This window comes from Trichechus manatus, unplaced genomic scaffold, assembly GCF_000243295.1.
Source record: "Trichechus manatus latirostris isolate Lorelei unplaced genomic scaffold, TriManLat1.0 scaffold00294, whole genome shotgun sequence".
Lineage (NCBI taxonomy): Eukaryota > Metazoa > Chordata > Mammalia > Sirenia > Trichechidae > Trichechus > Trichechus manatus.
Genome location: NW_004444230.1, coordinates 813,614 through 824,042, shown reverse-complemented (window position 1 = coordinate 824,042; position 10,429 = coordinate 813,614). Strand labels below are relative to the sequence as shown.

General features: G+C 49.1%; 1 protein-coding gene across 1 annotated transcript in view; it reads right to left on the bottom strand.

Moving 5' to 3' along the window:
- LOC101354649 (ras-related protein Rab-5C) overlaps window positions 1-8,174 on the bottom strand; it is a 25,116-nt gene extending 16,942 nt beyond the window's left edge. Inside the window, exon 1 of the mRNA XM_023725265.1 lies at window positions 8,106-8,174. The gene's annotated coding sequence lies outside the window, so the exon portion shown is untranslated. The remainder of the gene's footprint in view (window positions 1-8,105) is intronic.
- Between the last annotated feature and the right edge of the window lie 2,255 nt (window positions 8,175-10,429).

The following is a 10,429-nucleotide window of genomic DNA, read 5'->3' as shown; positions in this document are numbered from 1 at the left end:
GATGTGATGCGAGGAGAATGGCATTTTACCTCTGTGTTATTCCTCCCAAGCACTCATAACCCATGTTTAATCATGAGAAAAACATCAGACAAACCCCAATTGAGAGATACTCTACAAAACACCTGACCAGTACTCCTCTAAACTGTCAGGTCATCAAAAAGAAGGTACTGAGAAACTGTCACAGCCAAGAGGAGTCTAAGGAAACATGACAACTAAATGTATTTCGTATCCTGATGGGATCCTGGGACAGAAAAAGGACATTAGGTAAAAACTATGGAAATCTGAACAAAGCAGCAGTTATTAACAATGTATCAATATTGATTCATTAATTGTGACAAATGTAACATTAAGATTTACAAATAGGGCAACTAATGTCACAAAACAATTTGTATATAAAATTTTGAATGAAAAACTAATTGCACTGTAAACTTTCACTTAAAACACAATTAAAAAAAAAAAAAGATTTACTAAATAGGGACAACTGGGTGCAGGGCTTATGGGAAAACTCTGTAGTAACTTTGCAATTCTATTGTAAATTTCAAACTATTCTAAAATAAAGTTTATTTTTTAAAAAAGGCAGTGGTTCAATTTATGACAAAAAGATCCAAGGGCTCTAGTTACCATAAACTCACATTTAAAATATCAGTTAACTTTATTTACATGGAGCAGCAAGCGCTAAGCTGGGCTGACGGGGCAGGGGCGAGGAGGGGGGGAGGGCCTGCAGGAGGGAGGTGACAGCCCTATCAATAGTGCAAATCAGTCTTGAGGTGAGTAGAGGTTAATACCCAACACCATGGGCACTGGAGCAGGGGAGCTCAAAGGCAATATGTGTATCTGCAAATACACAAGGGAGGGCTGCTCCCACCACTCACTGGGCTAAACTGCTGCTGGCACCACTTTCTTAAGACCACCCTCACTCAAGAAGGAGCCTTGTGCAGATGTGCAAAGTTGTACCCATGGACCAGAGTTCAATTCACTTCCATCGATCCTTGCTGAATATAGTATTGGCTTGGGGTCAGAGCTGCCTCACCACCCACAGCTGCAGAAGTACAACTGTTCTGCCCTACCCGACACTATAGAAGTTCGTTAACAAGAAGAGCACGGGTGGCCAAAGCCATGTCCACCTTTTCCTAGTAAACCCTTTACTGGAAATGGAGATTTGGAGAACTCTGTTGAGTCAACTCCGACTCATAGCGACCCTACAGAACAGAGTAGAATTGCCTCATAGAGTTTCCTAGACTGAAATCTTTATGGGAGCAAATTGCCAGGTCTTTTCCCCTGGTGGGTTCGACAACATTTCGTTTAGCAGCCGAGTGCTTAACAACTGTGCCACAAGGGCTCTACCCTCTAGAAATTTAGCTTGTGACCCCCTTCTCCATCATATGTACTGTAGCATTCATTCTATTTACCTATTTGTTCTCCTATCTGCCCATGAACAATTTTCTGGAGGATGGACTGAAGAAATCGTCCAAGCTTTGGAATCAGGTGGATGCAAGTCTGAATCCTGCGCTCACCACATCCAAGCTACGTGAGCTTGGGAGGTACATGTTAAAGAAGTGAGCAGGCCTTTGCTTCAAAGGCAGGTCTGAATGCCTGCCCTTTCCTTGAACAGGCTCAGTGGGGGGCCTCCTCTGCTGGTACACAGAGATCAAACAGGACACAATCCAGGGCCCTAAAGGGCTCCTACACTAGAGAAGGAAGTCGAGAAGGAGCAATGAGACAGGTGCAGTCATAGAGGAAAGCACATGGAGGAAGGGAAGGGAAGGCTTCAAAGAGGAAGAGCTGTTCAGTCTGAGCTTTGAGACAAGTAGAGAGATGCAGCTTCCAAGCAGCAAGGTGGAACGCCTTCCAGGCCAGGGAACAGGAGACATTTAGCCCAGAGATGAGTCAAAGAGAGGTTGTACTGCCTAGTGCTAAGAACCCAGACTTTCAACTCTAACCCCTGCTCTGTCACTTCCTACGGAGTTCCCCACTATAACGTGGGGATTACACACAGTTCCCATCTCCTGGGGTGGTTGTGAGGATCAAACGAGTCAATACATGCCAAGAGCTCAGGACAGTGCCCGGCACACAGTGGGCAAAGCTCAATAAGTTTAGCTTTTATTTGTATAATTATTCATGTATACAGAAAATAGGGATAGTTGCTCTGAAAACTTACCTAACATCGGGTTATTAATGCAGAGAACTTTTATTTATTTACTTATTTATTTATTTTTATTGTACTTCGGGTGAAGGTCCACAGAACAAAGTTTCCCATCAAACAGCAGTACACACATTGTTCCATGACACTGGTCAACATGTCAACCCTCTCCCCTCCCAACCCTCCCTTTTTTTTCCTTTGGTGAAAACACACATAGCCAAAGACACACCATCCCAAAAACCTCCACATGCACAGTTCAGCGACATCGACCACGCTCCTCCAACCATGCTGCCACTCCCACCCCAGATGAAGGTCCACAGAACAAAATAGCCTCCCACCAAACAGTCAGCACACATGTTGCCCCACGACAACGGTCAACAACCCCACAACACATCAACACTGTCCTTACTCAACCTTGGGTTCCCTATCACCAGCTTTCCTGTCCCCCTCTGCTTTCCAGCCCTTGTCCCTGGACTGCTGTGCCTCATCAGTCCCGCTTTGTTTTATGGGGCTGTTCAATCCCTGGCTGAACAGTGAACCCTGGAAGTGACCCCACCACTGAGCGAAAAGGGTGTCTGGGGGCCATACCCTCAGGGTTTCTCCAGTCTCTGTCAGGCCAGAAAATCTGGTCTTCTTTTTGTGTGTTAGAATTTTGCTCTACAACCTTCTCCAGCTCTGTCCAGAACCCTCTGTTGTGATCCCGGTCAGAGCAGTCAGTGGTGGTAGCCGGGCACCATCTAGCTGCACTGGACTCAGTCCGGTGGAGGCCTTGGCAGCTGTGGTCCATCAATCCTTTGGGCCAATCCCTTCCTTGTAACCTGTTCTCTTCATTCTCCCTTGCTCCCAAAGGGATGAGACCAGTGGAGTATCCTAGATGGCTGCCCACAGGCTTTCAAGACCCAAGACGCCACCCACCAAGGCAGAATGTAGAACACTGTCCCTATAAACTGTGTTATGCCAATTGTGCCAGACGTTCCCTGAAACCATGGTCCCCACAGCCCTTGCAGAGGACTTTTTAAAAAAATATTCCCACTCTCCTGTGCCAAGGTTTTTGAAAGCCCCCCTACCTGGATATTCAGGACATTCTGGTTTATAGATCCTTCCTGAACCAGTGCTTCTCAAACAGCTCCAACTAAAGTATCTCTGACTCAACTCAGGGGAGAGAAAACACAAAACCCCAGGAACCTGGGAATCAAACCCAAGCAGCCTGCTGCAACCATAACATTATCTTCAAGCTTCCGGTTTTAAGCTTAAATTCATGCAAACTTTCGCCTTCCAGTCTATAATAGATCCAAAATGCATACCCACTGCTGCTGAGTTGATTCCCACTCACAGTGACCTTACAGGACAGAGCAGAACTGCCTCATAGGGTTTCCAAGGAGTGGCTGGTGTATTCTAACTGCTGACCTTTTGGTTAGTAGCCAAGCTCCTAACCACTGTGCAACCAGGACTCTGTAATAGATCCAGGTCTGTTTTAATATGAACATGCCTAAAACTGAGGAAGACTGAAGTGCCTGGAAGATGCAGAGATGCAGACCTCATTCAGTCTGTGGCTCTGACTACCCCACAGCACAGGACCCCAGCAGGGTCTGAGTACCCCACTGTGAGCACAGTCATAGCTTCAGCATTCTCTTCTGTAAAATGGGAATACTACTGTACTAGGTTAAACAGTGTTCCCCTAAAATTCACGTCCACCCAGAACCTGTGAATGTGATCTTATTTGGAAATAGGCCTTTGCAGATGCAATCAAGTTAGGATGAGGTCATACTGGATCAGGGTAGGTCCTAAATTCAGTATGACTTGTGTCCTTATAAGAAGAGACACAGAGAGATATGCAAAGAGACCACCGTGTAACAACCGTGGCAGAGATCAGAGTGACGTATCTACTCCAAGGAACACAAGGATTGCCGGCAGCCACCAGAAGCTAGGAAGAGGCAAGAAAGGATACTCTCCTAGAGCCTTCAGTGAGAACACGGCCCTGCTAACTCCTTGACTTTGGACTTCTAACCTCCATAACTGTGAAAGAATACACTTGTGTTGTTTTAAGCCACCAAGTTTGTGGTATTTTGTTACAGCAACTCTAGGAAACTAATACAACTACCCACGTCAATTCTATTCAATATCTACCAAACAAGGCAAGGTGAAATTACCAAGCATCACACCAGGCATCACAGCAGACACTTGGTCCATATGTTGAATCAGAATCCTAGGAGTAAATTATGATGCACCTTCAAAACCCTACCCACCCACCAGAGGCAACTGCTATTTTCAGCATATCTGTGCTTTGCCAATAGGAGTACCTGGGTGGTACAAACAGTTAAGCGCTTGACAACTAGCCAAAATGTTGGCAGCTCGAAAATGCCCCCATCCCCCAGAGGCGCCTTGGAAGACAGGCCTGGTGGTCTGCTTCTGAAAGATTACAGCCTTGAAAACTCTACGGAGCAGTTCTACTCTGCACACGTGGGGTCACCATGAGTCAGAATCGTCTCAACAGCAACTAACAATAACAACCAGGAACTGGATTCGCTCCTTTAGTCTTTGCTTTTAATGCTGCAAGATATTTATTTTCCCTCTTAAGTGAAGAAATAGAGGCTCAGTGAGGTCAAGTAATAAGCCCAAGGTCATACAACTGGTAAATCAGAGAGTTCAGATATGAACTCAGGTCTTGCTGACTCCAAAGCACTAGTGCCTTCTGCTCTACCACACTGCCTTTGTTTACTGTGCAAGGGATAGAGGAAGAAGATCCTGTGTAAGAAGTACTTGCTTGGTGGGGCTGAATTTAACTGTATGACCCTGCTCCATTTCCATGTATCAGCCAATTCAAGTGAAAGAGCTCCTGGTGGAGAGTCACATTCTCCTCACCTCCAAGTGGCAGGCAGCACCAAAGGGGAATCAGAGGGCTAATCAGAAGTCAGCTCTGCTGGTTCCCTACCCCTTTCACCCTACCCAGTGCAACCTCACTCATTTCTACTTTCATATTCTAGCCATCACGACTTTCAGGTTTCCAGGAAATTAATGGCATGCAGATGTCGGCAATCTCCTGGGCCCTGAAGAGTAATGACTTGGGAATCATAAATGTCACGACCCCAAAAGGCAGATGAGAAGGAAAAGGGGTCAAGAAAGAGGATGGAGGCAGGGTAGGGATGGGAGAAGAAAACAGAAGCAGAGAAGGGATGTCGATGATGCGGGATGCTAAAGGACTAAGAATCTGCAGTCTGCCTGGGTAAATGCCACTGCTTGCTTACCCTGTTAGGCACGTTCATTCATTTAACAGACAGACTGAATGGGGGTCCAATATTAGGGAAGATTAGGTCACACCTAACCTCAAGTCCCAAACCCTGGCTCTACCACCTTCTAACTATATGATGTTATCCAAGCTACTTCAGTTCCTCCAGCATCATCTCTAAAATGGGGATACAAATTGCACGATCTCACCGGATTCCTGTGGGGAACATGTGTGAAAAGAACTTTGTAACATTAAAGTCATTTATAAAAAATGAGTTGTTACTCCCCCTCTATAGTATAAAGGAAGATGCCTGAGTGGTGCAAACGGTTAAATGCTCAGCTACAAACTGAAAGGCTGGTGTTTGAATCCACCCAGAGGCACCTCAGAAGAAAGGCCTGGCGAGCTACTTCTGAAGATCACAGCCGTTGAAAACCCTACGGAGCGCAGTTCTACTCTACACACATGGGGTCACCATGAGTCAGAGTCAACTCGACGGCAACTGGTTTGGTTTTTTTTGGTTACAGTATAAAGGCAGAAAAAGGTCAACTAATCGTGAGAGGCAAGGAGGGAGGAGAGGAACAGCATCAGAGAGGGGGAGGCAGGCTTTCCGTCCCACACAGAGCCCTACCTCTTTCCGCCAGCCAGTGTTTGGACTCTATAATCTCTGGATGCCAGAAGTGGCTACATAACCATCCGAAGCACTGCTGCCTTCCTCATCTCTCCGAAAGGCAGACCTTCTCCTTCCAAAGCCCATTTCAGAGTCCCAGCAGGGAAAGCACATACAGGCAGAGGAAAGAAGGCCCCTCAGAAGACTGGTTAGCCTCATTCCAGGACACCTGAAGAGCTCCCAAAACCACAGTGCTGAGGTGAGTTTGGTCAGGGACCAACAGCTGATACGCAGTCAGGCCTCTCTGACTCTGCCCCTCTGAGGCATAGGCTGACCAGATTAGAGAAACAAGGTTGGCCACAGACCCTCCAAACAAGCTTATACAGATAAACAGCTTGTGATCCAGCTGTTGACTCTAAGAAGGCAAGTTTTTTTGTTGTCCAATAAGAAGTGAAATAAGTGCATCCCAGGTCTAGCTCAAAAGATTGCAGGAGTCAGACACTAGCGACTATCCAGAAGCAGTCAGAAAATCTCAAGGCAAAAAACTATACTACTTGTAAGCAGCCACCAAGGGTGGGAACATTGGCCCAGAACACTGAAGAACTACAGGAATGTCAAGGATTGCATGGCCTTTCCTCCCTTCCTCCACTGTAGATAAAGCAAGGGCCAGTCCTGGCTTCAAAGAGTCAGGCTGCTTCTCATTAAGGTACAGTCTCTGACCTGTACTTTGGCCACATGACAAAGAACCTCCCAGCTTGGTCGAAGACAGCAGCCATTTCACACACCTTAAGTCCCAAGCAACAGACAAAGATCATGTGTCAGTCCAGGCTGTCTCTTGGAAAGGTTAGTGGAACAGCACTCTCTGAAGTGTATGGGAATTCCTTCGGCTAATATGCAAAACTGCAAAATTTATTAATCAATATAAAAATTAGCACATTATGAATCCAGAGCTGCCATTGTGATCTTGACTTATTCCTCTGTCATCTACAGTTTTTCCAAGCCCAGACAGGTTGGGACCCTGGGACTAGAAGTGGCATGGACCTTTTGCTCAGGGGTGTGTGTGTGTGGGTGTGCGTGGGTGTGTGTGTGGGTGTGTGTTAGTTACCCGAAGGAATTCCCATACACTTCAGAGAGTGCTGTTCTACTAACCTTTCCAAGAGACAAACACGCACACGTTTGGGGGTGGGGAAGAGATGGCCCAGGACCCTTCAACTGCAGACTCTTCATTTTTAGTCTTATTCTCCTCCCTATAGACCAGTAGACAGCAGTCCCAGGAAGAACAGTCCCTCTGAGGCAAGACAGAAACCAATCACAAGCTCTGGGAGGAGTGGGCTGAGCCTGGAGTAAGCGGGGAGGAGGAAGGGAGAGAGAAGATAATGAATGGGCAGATACACCCTGATCTGTGATCTGTAGCTAGGACTGAGCAAACCTCAGCTAAATTCTTCAGAGGCAGGAAGAGAGATATATTCAGAGAACAACATAACTAGAAGACAGGGCTAGGGGGTGAAGGGGGCGAGACAAGGAGAAGACAGCTAATTCCTAATAAGTGACCCAGACTTCAAACTCTGTTTGGGTCGTATTTGGGTCTCTGGCTGAGAAAAGAGGGGAAGTAAAGAGTTAAGGGAGCGCAAACACACTTCTGGGTGTGTGGAACGGTCCCACCCAGACACCCTCAAATGAAATCGAGACAAAACTCTAGGGATAGAGGGGACAAGTGTTTTTTTGTGGGGCGCGGGGAAGGAAAACGGCGACAGACAGCACTCCCCTCCACCTCTAAAAGAGAAGGGGGACAGGTTCTTTCACAGCTAGCAAAGATTCCTCCAATCCTGGAAGCAGGAGCATCGGAACTTAGGGTCCCTCTCTCCCACAAATGGCCTGGACAAGACAGAGGAGGACCATGAGGGCTTTCCCAAGGCTCACGAAGGGCACGTAAAGGAAGGAAAGAAGGGTCCTCCTTTGGCCCGATGCCTGGGGAGCCCCTTAAAAGGGGGCTACGGGTCGGGGGAGGGGTCAAGCCCAGGGCGCCTGGGAGGGGCCAGTATCCCCCTAAGCCGGGCTTGGGCGGGAAAAAGGGTTGCCCCGGAGAGGCTTTAACGCAGGCGAGACACTGGGTCCCGGACAGGGACACTCACGGCGGCTCCGGGGCGGCGGCGTTACTCGGCGCCGGGGCTCGGACAGGCTCCGCTCCTCTCCCCCCAGTGGTGTCCCAGGCTCCGGCCTCCACTTCCGCCTTTCAGCAGCTCCGGATCCGGATCTCCGCCTCCGCCCCGCCCCTTGATACTCACAGGTGATTGACAGGGCGGAGAGACCAATGGGAGGCACTCTGGTCGGTCCACCGGCGACACTGGTGAGGGGCGCGGGGGAGCTCGCGCGAGGGACTGCAGGACTTGTAGTTCGCAGCTCTAGGAGGCCGCCTGGGACTTGGGTTTGGGTGGAGTCGGCTGCCGGCAAGGCGGAGCCCGGCCGGGAACTTCTTAAGGCCAGGCCCGCCAACCGCGTCAACGCGGCTTCCAGGAGCCCCGAGGGGAGGTGGGTTGCAGAGCACTGGAGAAGAGGGCAGGGGCCTGTTTGTGCGGAACTGGGGAAAGAAAAACATGGTGTGAACGAATGTGTACTTGAGGCCGCGTGGACCAGTCCCGGGCACTCGCTAACCGAGAGAAACCCCTGTCTTCACTTTCTGGCCAAGCCAGCTATAGAGCCGGATTGTTCGGGACGTTCTGCGACGTTACTGGGTGAGATCAAAGGGAGAGGTCTTGCCACTGCTTAGTCATAAACCAGGACCCTCTTGCATGGGCTCGGCGCCAAAACACACTAGGACCACCTCTGCCTCCCCACACTCCCCAACCGGAACCTGCTCTTGTCTCTGATGCCAAATACAGAGAGGAACCACCTCTGCCTCAGCTGTCTCCATCCGTAAACATAGACTAGAACCCTTTCTGCTTGCCACCCCCGCCCCACACACACACTCCCCCTTCCACAAGTATCAGGACTATTTGTTTCTATGTCCCTCAATATGGATTAGGACCACTTCTGCTCAGCTCCACCCCCAACACAAACTAAAGTCTCTACTTCTGCATCTCACCCCCCAGGGACACCACTCAAAACCTGCATGGAACTAAAGCTCACCCCAGAGACAGCTGTGGACATTGTTCCTATGATACCAGCCAACAGTCATACCCTGGAGTGTGAGCTTGGGACTCAGTCTCACTGGACAAACTGGCACAAAATTGCCCACTCCTGCTTCTATCAGGTCACTGGGGTGCTTCTTTCTTACAACATCCATGTATGCACCCCTTTCCACCTCTCCAGCCCTCATCCACATCCACATCCCCCCCACCCCACTGCCATCCACCCGTGATCCTCAAGAGAAGTGAAGCCAAGAGGGAGGAGAGGGCTTAGGAGGACAGACGGGATGGGGCAAAATGGATTCCTAGCCAGTTCTTTGCTAGTGGCAAGCTCTTCCCCCAGACCCTGCTGTACCTAGCCCTGCAACAGCAGGTTCCTCCACAGGAAGGGTGGGGAGTCCCCTGGACCCCCTCTTCCAGGACTGGAGGTAGACCTGAGCCAGGTCCTCTATCTGTTATCAGTGGCTGTGACTGGGAAGGGGAGGGGGTATAAGGAGCCCATAATGACTCATTAAGGTTTCTCCCTCATCCCTGGGGCCCCTGGTGGCATGAATGTGGTGCCAAGTGGATTGGCTGGTGCCTTTGCTCTTCCTACAGACAGCAACAGGGCCCTGGGGTACAGTGAGGCAGTGACCTTCACATGGGCTCCTCCAAAGCTCTGGGGTTCTTGGACCAACCCCCAGAAACAGCCAGAGCCAACAGCTACAAAAATAGTTTATTTCCCATCCAAAAGTGAGGCCAGGGTGTGGGGTGGTGAAAGAGAGCTGGGAGACCAGGGTGAGGTTGCAAGAAGTCAGGGCCCTGAGTGAGACCATGTTGGAAGAAGGGAGAACAGGCTTGGCTGAGGTCAGAGGTAAGGGAGATAGGGAGTACTGCAGGGGCTGTTTTTCAAGTTGCTGGCAGTAGAGGAGACCACCATGAGTGAGAGCCTGTAGAGAGAAAACAGATGTTGACAGACCTAGGCCCAGGGGTGGAAAAAGACACTGTTGGGATCAAGAAGCACCAAGAGAGTTGAGGGGCAAAGGGACCTGTGAGCACATTCTAAGGCAGGGATTGCAAACTTGCATACCCACAGGGACCCAAGAATTCAAATGAAGGAAGCTAGCTGGGTGTCAAGAGATGATCAAGAAAGCTGGGGACTGCAAAAAACTGGGTTTCTGAGCCCCCATGTAAAGAGGCCAGCAGCCACCCAGCACCAATTGATTATTGCTAGATGGGAGCGTTGTCCTGAGGTTGCCAGTTCTCCCGATTTTTTTTTTTTTTTTAAGAGAAGCTGGAATCACTGGGTTTTTATGTGAAGTCTCCTAATTTTTAATGTTGGCAACTAATTC